The 15,457-nt window shown below is 38.4% G+C and overlaps 1 long non-coding RNA gene across 8 annotated transcripts in view; it reads left to right on the top strand.

Moving 5' to 3' along the window:
* Positions 1-11,069: 11,069 nt before the first annotated feature.
* LOC102554505 (uncharacterized) overlaps positions 11,070-15,457 on the top strand; it is a 58,548-nt gene continuing 54,160 nt past the window's right edge. Inside the window, exons 1-2 of one of the 8 annotated variants that reach the window (XR_005502511.2) lie at positions 11,075-14,148; positions 14,274-14,355. This is a non-coding gene — a long non-coding RNA (uncharacterized LOC102554505). Of the gene's footprint in view, positions 14,356-15,457 lie in introns of all 8 variants that reach the window. The other 7 variants (XR_005502510.2, XR_591720.4, XR_591719.4 and 4 more) reach the window with 7 other exon arrangements.

Below are 15,457 nucleotides of genomic sequence, written 5' to 3'. Positions count from 1 at the left end.
AATGAGAACCATGACTGTAGCTGGACTGTCACATCAAGGGTAATAATCTAATGTACAGTCTGGGTTGGTGTATTTTTGTGGAGTGATTGAATAAATGAGGTTGGAATACTTTTGATATTGATAACGACTCAGTGAGTATGGAAAGCTCCAGTGACTAAGTACAAAGGTTATTTTTCTGTTTTTTATAAACACAAGATTTGATAGGCTGTGTAGTGTTGTAGGAACTTGATTATGGAGTCTTCATTCATTTCAGGAAAAATTATTTGGTCTCTTATATAGGATATGTAGGAAGTCATTTCTGGGGGCATTTTCATCATTTTACTCTGGGAGATATATTACATGCTGCTGTCAAGAGCCCAGTTTACTAACATTCTCATTTTTTTGTAAGTCCCCATCCTTCAGTACTGTGGATTGAACTTAGCACCTCAAACATGGATAATCAAGAGATTACCATCGAGCTAAAAGCCCATCCCTAGGAGATGTTTTAATTGGTATGATTTGAATAGCTCATAGTTTTTAGTATGTCTATATTTTTCAGGCACTTGTAGGTTTGAAAAAATTAAGAACAATGTCTAGAGATTTCCCATGTAACCCAGACTTTCCTTCATTATCAGCTCTGCCAGAGTGCAGCCTTCATTACAGTCAATGGTCTACATTATAGCCACTACATTGTCACAGCTTATACTAATGCTCATCTTTGGTATAGTACTCTCTATGGGTGGAAAAATATAATGAAATATATACAGTTACGGTTTCATACATACTATTCACAGTCCTAAGATTTCTCTATAGGACTGGGGAGATAACAAAATCAGTAGTGTTTGCCATGCGTGCTAAGGTCGATTCCCCAGTGCCAGAAATAGTGATACACACCTGTGATCCCAGCGCTGGAGAGGCAGAGGTAGGTCCCTGGGGCTTACTGACCATCCACTCTTGGCTAATGAGGTTCAGTAAGCAACTCCGTCTCAAAAAGGTGAAGTGGCTGGCACTAAAGAATGAGAGGCTTGACCTCTGGCAGGCACATGTGCTCCCACATAGGGATATTCCCCTCCACACATACATGGACCCCGTTCACATAAAACCATTTATGATCTTCCTGCACATTTTCACTCAAATCCCCATCAAATGCTGAACTTTGAGGACAAATCTATTGGTATTCCTCTAAAGATCATGTATGATTTTCTTCTCACATGTTGGAATGTAGGGGATATATACACACACGGTGCCTGTACCTGGGGGTCAGAGGTCAACACTAGTGTTTTCCTCTATCATTTTCTGACTTATTGTTTTGAGACAGTGTCTCTTATTACCCATGGAGCTCATCATTCAGTGAGACTGACTGACCAGCAATGCTCTGAGATCTGCCTCCTTTTAGCTATTGAGCACTAAGCTTATACATAGGATGCTAGGGCTGTAAATTCAAGTCCAAAATGAACATCTCCTCAGCCCTTTTCTCACCTTTTCAGAAAATTTTCTCTAGTTTTGACTTTTTATGACTTGAAAATTATGTGCGTAAGGTGTCTTTGCAAACTAATAATTTTATTCTTTGACAATTTTATACATGTATATAATGTACTTGAATCAGAATTACCACCTATTACTTTCTTTTGTCCTCCTGTCATTCTTTCTGGAGTCCTTCTCAACACATCCACCTCCTACTCTCATGTCTTCTTGAGTTTCACGTTGCTTGCACGTACATGGGTATAGGATTTTCACAGGATCATGAGTAACCTATCAGTGGCTACACTCCTGAAGAAAGTGAGTGTCTCTCTGTCAGCAGCTATTCATTACTAATGGTTCCTCATTTGGGTGGCTCATTAGCTCCTCCCCAATGCATGTTGTAATACTGATTGACTCCGTCTTGTGGAGGTTCACTTGAGGAAACCTCAGGTGTTGTGATTTCCTGTGTCAATGACCACGCCACACCTGGAAGATAGAATTTCACAGCATTCCTCTCAATCATGTGGCTCTTACATTCATTCTGCCCCCTCTTCCTTGATTTTCCCTGACCTTTGTGAAGGGTTGTGTAACTTAGACATCCAATCAGAGATGAACACTCAAGAGTCACTTATTCTCACCAGTTTGACTGTTAACGAGTCTGTTTAATCACTATAAAGTACAAACAGAAGCTTCTGTGACTCATGCTTAGAGGAGCACCAATCTATGGGTTTAAATATAAATATTAAGAAAACGATTGACAACATGTTTGTTTAGAAAACCACAGAAATAGTTACCCACTGTGACCTGTGACTGCCCCATCCGTGTTGGTTTTTTTTGTTTGTTTGTTTGTTTGTTTGTTTATTTCCTTTTGGTTTGTTTTAATTAGGTTTATAGTATCAGGCATGAACTCCTTCCTGGGAGGGGGCCTCAAAGCCAAATCAGAAAGTGGTTGGTCAACACCGTAACATACATGTCACTCTTGCACCACGAGGCACACCTTGTTAGGCAAACCAGTGTTCCATCATGCATGGTCCACAGCTGGGCAAGAGCACTGGTAACTTCTCTACTGTCAGTCAGCATAGCACCTTATAGTGCGATGAAGCTGGTGAACAGATTAGAAGTTTCCAGATCACTTACATCTTGTTTTCTCAATGTTGTTTCGGTGACTGCTTGTTTTTGTTTTTGTTTTCTAACAATTTTCTTACTAAATGTTCTCTCTGATTTGTAAGTTGATTTTCTGGAATTAATTTAAGGAAATTCTTAGCCATTATTGTTAAAAATCTTCCTTTTTTTTTCCTTCTTTTACTTTTAAAATTCTTACCATGTCCATGTTATATAGTTTGTTCTTTGATATCTTAGTCTATTTCTTTAAATCCCTGATCCTTTTCTGTTTCAGGTTGGGATGTTTCTATTGATGCATATTTGTGTTCAGAGATTCTTTAATGACATGTGCCCTTAAAGACACCCCTTATTTCAGTTAAAGTATTTTTGATTTCTAATACTTAATTTTGGCCTTTCTTAGGATTTCAGTCTCTCATCTGCTCTTACATGTCATCTATTGTATTTTTAAAACTCTTTTGCATATGAATCATATTCATTTTACATATCCAATCTGTTTACTCTCTGGTTCAGAGATTTGCTCTTTCATTTCTTTCTCTGCCTGCCTGCCTGCCTGCCTGCCTGTCTGTCTGTCTGTCTGTCTGTCTGTCTATCTGTCTGTCTCTGTATGCGGGCATGTGGGCGCATATGCTCACATGCATACACATACCCTGCTATCTTTACTTGACAGCTAGGAATTGATGTATTTGGGGGAAAGGAACTGTTGGAAATGAGCCTTAAGTAATGTGGAGGCAATAGGAAGACAGAATATCCTAGTCTTTTAATGAGTCAGCCTCAGGCAGCCAAGTTAAATGTTTCCATCTTTTTTATTATTGATCTTTCTTCTTAAATTAAATATAACATCTTCTGCCTGTAGTTGGATATTTCTCTTCTCTCAGGGTAGCTAGACTCTAATAACACCCCAGCATTTTAGGGTTTGTCAAATGGTGTCTCCTGGGGCTGGGGCTTGTTGAAAATGGAAGCATGCTGGTATATATCAAAATCATTGCTTTCTCCTTCTCTTGCTAAAACCATGAAGATATTTTTTTGTAATGTCCTGGTAAATCTCTAAGAGGTGAAACTCACACAAATGTGGGGTTTGAACACTCATAACTGGATCCTCTTGTAAATTTTACCTCCTGGACTTGTTCATGTAGAGCCTCCAGCAATTCATCAAGAAAAAAATGTGTTTTTCCCACGGTTGTGCTGGTTCCCGTGTCTATGTCCTATGGACAGTACTTTCCAGTCTCTCTAACTTTCAGGGCAGTAATTTGCCCTGTACCCCCAATGTTCTTCTGGATTTAACGAGCGTAATTGATTATATCATGTGCTTAGCTTTTCATTTCATATTACAATAGAACTACGACTTATAAGATCTTTATATGTGTAATAAAAAAATCTGGTCTCATTTTTCTTTCAAATCAGCCAACATTTACCATAATCCTTGATTCTGTGAGTCTCATGAGACATCTTCCAGACTGAGCCACCTGGACTTGTCACTTCTGGGCGTCATCATGTACTTGTAGGCAGTTAGTGAATCATGTGATAACTAGATTGATATAAGGAAGATTCTGTCACATGCCTGACAATTTGTTGCTAGTGGCTGGGACAGCTAAGTGTTCTGCCATCAGTCTAGCAAGGGCTCATTTTCCATGGTGATGTCACAGTTTCAAATATAACTAGAGCAGTCAAGCTTCAAAGTAGGCTCTTTAATCTTCAATTTGTATCTTATATGTTAACATTCCATTGTTTCGAAATTTGTCACATGAGTAAGAGATTAAGTAAGTGGAGAAGAGAAGCCTATCCTATTGACTGAAAGAACTATATAACTGTGACCAAACTTAAAATTTGACTTTATCATTCATTCATCAGACATGTATTCTTAAGACCACATATTCTGTAAGCATATTCTATAGGTTTATCTATCAAAAAGGTGCCATTTATCTCCATGGTTCAATTGCCAGGAGGTATATTTGACAAATAATACAGAACTAACTTTGTATCTAATAACATTTGAAAGTGGCAGGAAATGGGTGATAGCCTTTTGTGGCAGAGTCTGGAGCTGATTTTGAGAGAGAATAGATACTTAGTCACAGTTCAAACTAGAGAGTTCATGAAACAATATGGTTCCCATTGACTTATTCCAAGTGGGCAGTGGGCAAACAGAGGGAGCATCTGTGGTTCTCTAGGAATTCATTTCAGACTATATTTCTGAAAAATTGTGCAATCTGCTTAGCTGGAACCCACCATGATTCATGCCCAAAGGCTATTAAACTGAAAATATCACATTCCCTTGAATTTCTGGTCTAGAATCCTTCCTATAGAAACAATGTATCCTATCTCCTAAAATTTATGTGGCTTGGCCATACATTGATTGCCTGTGACAAGATGAAGCCTGCATAACCAGCAGAAGACACCACCCTGGACCCAGTAAGCCTGAGATTGAGATTAGATTTCATCACAAATTTTCAGCATTTATTACTTTATACTTCAAATTTTTCATATAACAAGTTGAGGTTAGAGCATCCACTCTATTGGTTATTTTGAATGCATACACATCTAGAACACTTATAATTGGGTTGGCATATGTAAGGCATTCAACAAATACAAGTTTGTATTTGAATTACTACTGAAATAAAAGAAAGTTAGATGATCTCTCCATAGTTAAACTCCTGGATGAAGTTGATTATTTCTGTATAATACTTGGTATTTCTTCTACATGGGCTGAATGTTTACTTCGGCATTCTTTTCTTTTAGGCAAGAGAAATGACTGTGAGAGAGCCAATATCTTACTCACTTAGTAAATTTAATGGGTAATAATAGTCTTTCACGGGTTGAAAGAAGACAACAGCAACCACCATATATGTCATTTCCAGACTTTTAATTTTACATGCTTTCTAAGTCATCATAAAATGTCTTGATGAGGAGTGAAGTGATGACTCATCAAGTAAAGGAACTTATTGCTCAACCTTGAGGAATTAAGTTCAAATCCTCAGAACCATGTAAAATTCCATGCTTGCATGTAGCTTCACCACTATGGAGGACTAGAGAGATTTTGTAAGGCTTGTTGTCCAACTCTAGGTTCAGTGAGAAACCGTGCCTCAAGGGATTAGGGTGGAGAATAACAGTGCAGGATACCCAACATCCTCTAGTCTCTCTGTATGTTCAAGACTGTGCATTCTACATAAATGTGAGTATACCCGACACATACAAATAAGTAAATAAGCAAGTAAATAAATATTTTTTTAAAATTATGATATTGCCAAAGGATTTTTAGATTTGGAGTTTGTTTTGGTTTGTTCTGTTAGTGTTATCTGAAGTAAGGACTTGCTATTCTGGCCTTACATTTTAATCCTCCTGCCTCAGTCTCTCAAGTTCCACTGTGATAAACTTGCAGTTATGGCTGGTGAAACAAAAGGCCAGATTTTCAAATCTGGTCTGTATCAGATTAACAAGGCAGTTTGGGCAATCTTAACATTTCGGAGATCCCATCTTAGCAGGAAGTGGGGAAACCCCACTGAGCAGTGCAGGCTGTGCTAATCAGTTGGCCAGGACTGGGGAAATAAAGAAAGTTGGAAACTGGGTAGGAGAATGTTGTGGTGGGTAATACAGCCATAAGGAGACACCCTCAGTTTCTCTATGAAGACAGGAAAGGCTATGTTGGGTTCTAAAAAATATAAAAAGACTTTTGTTGAAATTGAGGACTCACAGACTGAGGGAGTCAATGATATACAGGAACTTAAGCCTTGAAACGAGTAAGGAGCAATGAGTTCTATCAAGTATTTGGATACATTGAAGTATTGAGAGTTGAAGCATAGATTTGACTTGAGAAGACTGTGGTAGGTTCAGTCATTTATTATAATCATTTCCAGCATGTCTGTTGGCTCAGGACATTGTGTGACAGGATGACAGGTGGAACAGCCATTCCTGTTAAATTCCCAATTTTCCATAATGCTGTGTGCCATTTGTCCTTTTATACATTATACAAGATGGAGGTTTTTTCATATATATGTATATATATGTATATACATATATATGTGTGTGTGTGTGTGTGTGTGTGTGTGAGCGATACATGCATGTTTATATGCATGTTTGCATTGTGTGAGTGCATATGTGATTGTGTATGAAGGAACAAGATTGATGTCGAGGGAATTTCTTTGGTATCTTTCAGCTTATACTTTAAGGCAGGGTCCTTCAATCAACACCTAGAGCTTTCCAGTTTGGCTACTGTAATTACCCACTTGCATGGGATCACCCCATCTTCTGCCTCCTAAGAGCAGAATTACAGGCAAGCTTCCATATCCACTTAGCATTTCCATGGCTTCTGATCAGTACTTCAGTCCTCTTACTTGCACAACAAGCACTTTAACTAGTGAGGCATCTCTCCAGCTGGCCAGATGGAGCATCTTGAACACAGAAATGATTATAGATAAATAGGTCTTGACTGGAGCTTTAGTACCTCTTAACTGGAGTTGCAGTCTACCATGATGAATAAAGATGAATTGACTGTATGAGTATCCCATTTTGTGTTGTTACTAAGGCTTTGGGTATGGGTCTGGATCTGGCCGAATGCACAAGATTTAGTAGTCTAAAGTAAAATAGCCCTTGAGGTTGTAGAGATCAATTTATATTTCCTTAGTTTTATACACGATATTCAGTGATATACCCAATAGTTCATGCCTTCCAGGTTATAATGTATCTTAATGTCATTGACATGCTTTCTATCATTTTTTCTTTAACTGGAATTTTAGGACTTATTACAGCGAAGATATAACCTTTCCTAATAGACAACCAACCCATATATTTAATGTGGGTCCTGCTCCTGCTCTGGGTAGAAAGTTGAACAGGCTAATTAAGAATAATGAAGAATGATTCTTTTGAATCCTTGTCAAGTCTCATGGTCACCCAAAATTAAAAGCCATCCCATGTAAGATGAACCTTTCAAAGCCTTAAAGAGTCTCGGGGCCCAGAAAAATCACCAGAGGGTCCTTGGTGGATTTGAAGCTCGTCTTGAGGAATGGATCTCATGTGATCTTACTCACTGAATTTATGAGTACCCATCTTTTGGGATCCAGCCTCTGTCTTTCAAGCTTGATCAGGACTGTGAGAGGCAGAGACTTATGAATAGCTTATGTATGTAGTCAAGCCATAGGGTTGGAGGGAAACATTGTGGTTTTGGGAATTTAACAGAGAAGGAAAGTTTTTCTCTGTGTTTGTGTCTTGTGTTATGAGGGTATAGTCTGAACTTTCCATGTATTGCACAATAACCCCAGATCCTCAACTCTGAGCCTTTACAGCAAAGTGCTTAGAAGTCGTCAGTCAAGAAAACTACTTTAAGAATCTGGTTGCTTGTATTTTACTTAAACCAGTGATTAATTGTGAATGTTTGGAAAGGACAAGAAATGAATCATATCTTATAGTTCTTCATGGACAAGCCAGTACATCTATCTCACAGTCAGTTGGGAGGTCTAATCACATAAAATATTTAGGTGGTACCTGATATATAGCGAGCCTTTGATAAATGTGATTGTTTATATTGGTATTGATCAGACTGCTGAGTGATTTGAGCTTTGCTAGGTTTGAGCTTTTAATTGGTTAATATAAAACATTGCACAGACCACATTTCCAATTGTGTCGAGAGCATTTTACCTCCTAAGCTGTGGCCATCTCTCTATATATATCTACAGTACAATTAAATGGATCCTTCTATATCCAATTCTCCATTTTGTTTTTAGTTGCTTCAATGAGGAATTTCAAAGCTATAGATGAAAGTTATGGAGCTGTAGATCAACTCAGTTATTAAGATAAGCAAGCGACTATCTGCACACCATCCTAGTAGAATAAACCCTACTGGAACTGCCAGGAACCATCTGAATGTCTCCTGCAGAACATTTTTTTTCTTTTTTTTCCAATAAACTTGAAATGTATATTTATATTCATTTTTATGAACAATTATGATAAAAGCACGTCCATGTGCATGCAAACAACTCATGATCAACATTAATACTGAGAAAACACAATTCAATGATGGCACTGAAGCTAAGGCAGGTCAAAGCTCTCACTACATCCCCCAGAGTATAATGAGATCAGTTTCAATTAAGCCCAGTCTCTGTGAGCAGAGCAATATATTGGTTCATATGAAACTTGTTCTACAAAACTCGTTTGCATCTATTGATGTTTCGTCTAATCCCACTTTAAAACTTAAGCCCGGACATAACACTCTGCATGTCCCCATACTGCCGAGATGAAAGTAAATAAATTTTAACAGGAAATGGCACTAATTCATGTTCTGCAAATATGTTTGATACTTCTGTAGTCCACACAACATTGTGGAGATGTTTGCCTTTCGGGTTCTGTCACTTGTGGGTGTGGAACTGCCAAAGGCACACAAAGGAAAGCTGCTGCTCTGAATCCATTTTTGAGTCCTGTGGTTTTCAGATGAGCAGAAATGTAGTGAAATCCCAAAGTGTAACTCCGCATCAGACCCTTAATCAGAAGGATGTGGGATAGCGTGAAGCCCCAGTCAGAAAGAATGAGGAACTCGGCGGCAACTTCTAGGCATGTGGTAGATTTATTATTTATACATTCCAGATGAATCGTTTTTTTAGTCAGCAAGTTCTTTAGATGTCATTATCCGGGATCACTTCTTTATTATTATTATTATTATTATTATTATTATTATTATTATTATTATTATTAACTTGAGTATTTCTTATATACATTTCGAGTGTTATTCCCTTTCCTGGTTTCCAGGCAAACATCCCCCTCCCCCCTCCCCTTCCTTATGGGTGTTCCCCTCCCCATCCTCCCCCCATTGCCGCCCTCCCCCAAACAGTCTAGTTCACTGGGGGTTCAGTCTTAGCAGGACCCAGGGCTTCCCCTTCCACTGGTGCTCTTACTAGGATATTCATTGCTACCTATGAGGTCAGAGTCCAGGGTCAGTCTATCCCTGGAAGCTCTGGTTGCTTGGCATTGTTGTACATATGGGGTCTCGAGCCCTTTCAAGCTCTTCCAGTTCTTTCTCTGATTCCTTCAACGGGGGTCCTATTCTCAGTTCAGTGGTTTGCTGCTGGCATTTGCCTCTGTATTTGCTGTATTCTGGCTGTGTCTCTCAGGAGCAATCTACATCCGGCTCCTGTCGGCCTGCACTTCTTTGCTTCATCCATCTTGTCTATATGGGTGGCTGTATATGTATGGGCCACATGTGGGGCAGGCTCTGAATGGGTGTTCCTTCAGTCTCTGTTTTAATCTTTGCCTCTCTATTCCCTGCCAAGAGTATTCTTGTTCCTCATTTAAAGAAGGAGTGAAGCATTCACATTTTGATCATCCGTCTTGAGTTTCATTTGTTCTAGGCATCTAGGGTAATTCAAGCATTTGGGCTAATAGCCACTTATCAATGAGTGCATACCATGTATGTTTTTCTGTGATTGGGTTAGCTCACTCAGGATGATATTTTCCAGTTCCAACCATTTGCCTACGAATTTCATAAAGTCGTTGTTTTTGATAGCTGAGTAATATTCCATTGTGTAGATGTACCACATTTTCTGTATCCATTCCTCTGTTGAAGGGCTCTGGGTTCTTTCCAGCTTCTGGCTATTATAAATAAGGCTGCGATGAACATAGTGGAGCACATGTCTTTTTTATATGTTGGGGCATCTTTTGGGTATATGCCCAAGAGAGGTATAGCTGGATCCTCAGGCAGTTCAATGTCCAATTTTCTGAGGAACCTCCAGACTGATTTCCAGAATGGTTGTACCAGTCTGCAACCCCACCAACAATGGAGGAGTGTTCCTCTTTCTCCGCATCCTTGCCAGCATCTGCTGTCACCTGAGTTTTTGCTCTTAGCCATTCTCACTGGGGTGAGGTGAAATCTCAGGGTTGTTTTGATTTGCATTTCCCTTATGACTAAAGATGTTGAACATTTCTTTAGCTGTTTCTCAGCCATTAGACATTCCTCAGCTGTGAATTCTTTGTTTAGCTCTGAACCCCACTTTTTAATAGGGTTATTTGTCTCCCTGCGGTATAACTTCTTGAGTTCTTTGTATATTTTGGATATAAGGCCTCTATCTGTTGTAGGATTGGTAAAGATCTTTTCCCAATCTGTTGGTTGCCGTTTTGTCCTAACCACAGTGTCCTTTGCCTTACAGAAGCTTTGCAGTTTTATGAGATCCCATTTGTCTATTCTTGATCTTAGAGCATAAGCCATTGGTGTTTTGTTCAGGAAATTTTTTCCAGTGCCCATGTGTTCCAGATGCTTCCCTAGTTTTTCTTCTATTAGTTTGAGTGTGTCCTGCAGAACATTTTGACTTCTTTCCTCTTCCTCTACCTTTCATCTCTCAGCTCTTTTCTTTCTTTTTTTTATTACTTTTTTTTTTTAGTAACTTAAGTATTTCTTATTTACATTTCGAGTGTTATTCCCTTTCCCAGTTTCTGGGCCAACATCCTCCTAGCCCCTCCCCCTCCCCTTCTTTATCGGTGTTCCCCTCCCCATCCTCCCCCCATTGCTGCCCTCCCCCCAACAGTCTAGTTCACTGGGGGTTCAGTCTTAGCAGGACCCAGGGCTTCCCCTTCCACTGGTGCTCTTACTAGGATATTCATTGCTACCTATGAGGTCAGAGTCCAGGGTCAGTCCATGTATAGTCTTTAGGTAGTACTTAGTCCCTGGAAGCTCTGGTTGCTTGGCATTGTTGTTCATAAGGGGTCTCGAGCCCCTTCAAGCTCTTCCAGTCCTTTCTCTGATTCCTTCAACGGGGTCCTGTTCTCAGTTCAGTGGTTTGCTGCTGGCATTCGCCTCTGTATTTGCTGTATTCTGGCTGTGTCTCTCAGGAGCGATCTACATCCGGCTCCTGTCGGCCTGCACTTCTTTGCTTCATCCATCTTGTCTAATTGGATGGCTGTATATGTATGGGCCACATGTGGGGCAGGCTCTGAATGGGTGTTCCTTCTGTCTCTGTTTTAATCTTTTCTCAGCTCTTTTCTAATGAGTCCAAGTCATCTGGAGACACTGGTACAAGAAAGGAGATTGTACCAGTGACCTCTTGCTGTATAACAAACCGTCCAAAATTTAATGGCCTAAAATAGCAATGACTGTTCTGTGGGTCAGCCGCACTAGCTCTGCTTTTTTTTTTTTTTTTTTTTTTTTTTGTAAGAGCTGTTTCTGCTGGTCTTGCCTGAGGTCATTCTGACAGTAGAGATCTGGCAGCTCAACTTAGAACTGAAACTTTCTACTGAGCTCTCTCTTACATTTCATAGAACAGTATTGGCTTCTGCTGGGTCATGTGTCTCTAGTAGGTTAGTGTGGGTCTCTTTATGTGATTGACAGATGTTAAAAGAATAAGAGCAGACACTTGCTTGGCATTAAAGTAAGCTAAAGGGCCAGTCCCAGTCAGGTTGTAAGAAAATCCACTCTAGGGTTTAATAAAAGTCTACAAAGCATCAGCCTATTTTACTCTAACACAGTAGAAGAAGGGGAAGAAGAAAATATGAGAAAGTAACATGAGTACCCACCACGGACCACAGCAGGCATTTCCCCATGCAATAGTTAGCACTCGTTGAGGAATAGCCTATAATATGCACTCAAGGTGATCAACAGTCTTTTGAAAAATGGCTGCTCCCTATCTTTTCAAACTTCATTTATACAGGTTGGATATTGCCTTCTCAACATACTTGGTTCAAATGTAGCCTGTGTTTACATTTTTTTTCTTGTTTGGAGAAAAACCAAGAGTGTCTGGTTAATTATAGTCGGGGTTTGTGGCAGTGGCACTATAGTGTTCTCCCTCCTCCATCAGTTTGAGTTCTACATTGTAGCTTGTTCACATTCTTAGTCAAGGTTATGTCTTTGAGGTGGTTTTATGCTCATATTGACTCCCTACTGTCTGAGCTGTGTTTTGTAAGTTGTGCTTTCAATCTCCCTTTCTTGAAAGGTACCTTGGGAGTGGGAGGTCGCCTGCGAGCCTCTGCTGACAAGGTATATCTCACAGCAATTATGGAACTTTCTGATATATAGTGGATGATTCTTTTTATGCACCGTGCTGCCTATCAACTTCATCGTAAAGTAAATGAGACAGGTTTATCTGAGGCATTTTGATATCCTTTTCTACTAGCTTGTAAACATAAGCTTCATTTTCTATTCTAAGTGTACCTACAGCAGAGACTATGAGTCACTGTGCTTCCTACAGTATTAATCATGTCTTACACTATATCCTTTGTACAAGTTAGGCATTTTAGAGAAAGCACATAGGCACAGAATTCTGAGGAGCTCTGGCCTGAGGAAGAAGTTAATTGAAATTAAAGACTCAGAAGAAAATTGATTTTCGATCATAAAATAAATTAAATATACCACTTAATTCATAAAGACAGTGCTTATTTGAACCGTTGAGGTTAATCTGATTCTATCAAGAGCCATTTATTATAGACTTGATGTATGATGTGTACATATGAATAGAGAAAGTCCCTGTGCTGGCTATTCCTACATCATAAAGGAAATGGGTTCTTAGGTAAAAGTGGTTCCTCCATGATGCACTGACAGCTATATTGTATGGTCATCCAGTTTTCAGCGTTTGAGGAACATTCTTGCTGGGTTTTGCAGAGGCGGTACTGACTTACAGTGCTATCAATTGTGTATGAGGATTCTTTTCCCTCGCATTCCTGCTGACATTTGTTATTTTTTGTCTCCTTGATTATAGCTATTCGAACTCAGTTGGGATAGAATTTCAATGGAGTTTTGATTTGTATTTTATTGGTGTGTAAAAATGCTGAGCTATTTTTCATGCATTTATTGGCTATTATATTTCTCGCTCTGAAAAGTATCTTTTTGGTTCTTGCCCTTTTGTGGATTATGTTACTTGCTGTTTAAATAGTCAATCTATAGATATAGATGAATATAGATGATAGATGGATAGGTGGATAGATACATAGATATGTAGATAGATAAAAAAATCTAGTAATTTTTACATTGATATTGTATATTGCTATTTTGCTGAGTTGATTACTTCTAAAATATTTTGGAGAACTCTTTAGGAGTTTCTAAGAATAGGATCATATTACCTGCCCGTAGGAGTAATCTGTCTTCTTTCCTTATTTGTGGACTTTCTATTTATTTATTTATTTATTTATTTATTTATTTATTTATTTATACTTATTGCCCTGGCTATAATTTCATGTGCTATATTGAATAAGAGCACTAAGACTAGACATTCTTGTCTCATTCCTGATTTTTGAGGCTCTGTTTTTAGTTTTTCCCATTCAGTGTGATCATAGTTGTGGGTTTAGCATATATAGATTCTATTATAGTCAAATAGGTTTCTATATCTTTTCTTTTTTACCTACCACTGTAATATTTGATACTAAGTTTTATTCTTTGAGAGCTTCATAGAGTCTACAATGAAATGTGATCATATCTATCTCCCATTTGCTCCCCCCAAGTCCCTCTGGGCCTCCCTGTAATGACCACCTCTATTCTTTTAATATTCCACTGAGTCAAATTAGTGCTGCTCATATGTGAACAATTGGGGTTATGAGGTCATCCAATGGAACATAGGTGACACCCTCAAGAACAATGACTCTCCCTCCTCTGGTAGCTATCAATTGCCAATAGCTCTTCAGTAAAGGGTGAGGCCTTTTAAGTTCCTCCCTCATCTATGCTGGAAGTTTGGATTCCTTATTCTTGTACAGGTCTTATGCCAGTAACCATAGCTCCTGTGAATTCATGAGTGCCATATTCTTGTCACATCCAGAAAACAGCACTTCTAGCAACCCTCTCCATCCTCCAGTTCTTAAATTCCTCTGCCTTTTCTTTTGGAATGTTCCCTGAACTTGGTGAGTGGTATTGATAAAGATGCACCTTACAATCATTAATGCTCAGCACTTTGACCAGCTGAATAATATTCCATTTTGTATGTATGTCACATTTTCGTTATATATTTTTCTGCTTGTTGATATCTAGGTTGGCTCCATTTCCTAGCCATCTTGAATGAGGCAGCAATGAACATGGGCGTGTCAATGTCTCTGTAGTAGAATATAAAGGGCTGGGTACATACTTATCATGAAGGGGTGTTCAGTTTTGTCAAATGTTTTTTCCAGGATTTATTGAGAAAATTGTGTGAACTCTGTCCTTGGTTTTATCTAGGCACTGCTTTCCATTCATTGACTTGTATGTGTTCAACCACTCTTGCATCTATGTAATGAAATCAACTTGGTCATGGTGTGTGGTATTTCTTAACACATTGTTGAATTTATTTTGCATGTATTTTGTATTTTGCTCTAGAATTTTGCATGTGTGTTCACCAGGATTAGGGATTTACATACATGCTATTTTTGGTTTTTCCCTTATCTGATTTTTTTAAATTAAAGAAATGATCATCAATATAATCCATATTGCATAGAATGAGTTATGAAACACTTCATCTCTTTCTAATTTATGGTATACTTTCAGAAGCATTGGTGTTAATTCTTTAAAGGGCTGGAAAATTTCTTCTAGTCCTCAGATTTTCTTTGTTGGACAACTTTTTGTACTATGTGTATACATTGTTGTTTAAGTTTAAAAATATTTCTTTATTTTTGTGTGTCATAGCATCTAGAAATTCTTTTCTTTTAGTTTGTTGGAGACTAAATTTTTAAAGTAGTCTTTTGTAGTAATAACCCTCACCATGTCCATCTTTCATATATAAGTCTACAAATTTTGGTTATCTCTTTCTTTTGATTCGTCTGGATAAAAGGTCACTATTTTAAAAAATGATTTCAAAGAATCAATTCTATGTTTCTTTTGCCCATTGTGTAGTTATTTTAGAATTAAATTTGTTAACTATAGCTCTGATCTTTTTTAGTTATTTATTTTTTGGTTTTGGTTTTATAAGACATAGAGTTAAATTGATTGTTGTTTCTGTGAATTTCTTGTGTGGGCGTTTGTTATTGCAATCTT

This window comes from Rattus norvegicus, chromosome 3 (assembly GCF_036323735.1).
Source record: "Rattus norvegicus strain BN/NHsdMcwi chromosome 3, GRCr8, whole genome shotgun sequence".
Taxonomy (NCBI): Eukaryota; Metazoa; Chordata; class Mammalia; order Rodentia; family Muridae; genus Rattus; species Rattus norvegicus.
This window is presented reverse-complemented; position numbering and strand designations above follow the sequence as displayed.